Source organism: Petaurus breviceps, unplaced genomic scaffold (assembly GCF_028583685.1).
Source record: "Petaurus breviceps papuanus isolate PSGF00001 unplaced genomic scaffold, PetGlider_PUasm1.0 66, whole genome shotgun sequence".
NCBI lineage: Eukaryota > Metazoa > Chordata > Mammalia > Diprotodontia > Petauridae > Petaurus > Petaurus breviceps.
Genome location: NW_027186442.1, coordinates 2,163,130 through 2,163,719, shown reverse-complemented (window position 1 = coordinate 2,163,719; position 590 = coordinate 2,163,130). Strand labels below are relative to the sequence as shown.

The 590-nt window shown below is 34.7% G+C and overlaps 1 non-coding gene across 1 annotated transcript; it reads left to right on the top strand.

Annotated features, from left to right (window-relative positions):
- The first annotated feature begins 264 nt into the window (after nucleotides 1-264).
- On the top strand, nucleotides 265-371 carry LOC138173892 (U6 spliceosomal RNA). The gene has a single exon (XR_011171565.1). It is a non-coding gene; the product is annotated as a U6 spliceosomal RNA (small nuclear RNA).
- Nucleotides 372-590: the final 219 nt, after the last annotated feature.

The following is a 590-nucleotide window of genomic DNA, read 5'->3' as shown; positions in this document are numbered from 1 at the left end:
TTGACTTTGTTAGTAAGTACGCCTCTAATTGGCTGACTGAACAAGGGTTCACTCATTTAGATTCTCATCTGGTTAACCTCTGAAAAAATAGGTATTACTCCACCTGAGGTTTTCTTGCAGTCTACCCCATTCATATTTTAGGGAAATAAAGGGAATATGAGGGGATGTTTTAAGAGGATTCCTGAATCTTTTAAGGTCTTTAATGTAGCATCATCTACCACACAAAAGATAACATCTCTTCAGGGCTCTAAAATCCTCACCCTCGTGCTAGCTTTGGCAGCACATATAGTAAAATTGGAACGATACAGAGAAGTTTAGCATGGCCCCTGCACAAGGATGACATGCAAATTTGTGAAGCATTCCAAATTTTATATATATATACATATATATATATGTATATATATGTATGTATATATATATGTATGTATGTATGTATGTCTATATCATAGGGTATATGGGCATATGAATACATATGTCAATGTGTGTATATATGTTTACGGGTAGACATAGATAGAGGGCACAGGACCAATTTAATAGAAAGGGATGATACTTAAAGGTGAAATTAAGAGGTGAGAGAAGAATATAATGAG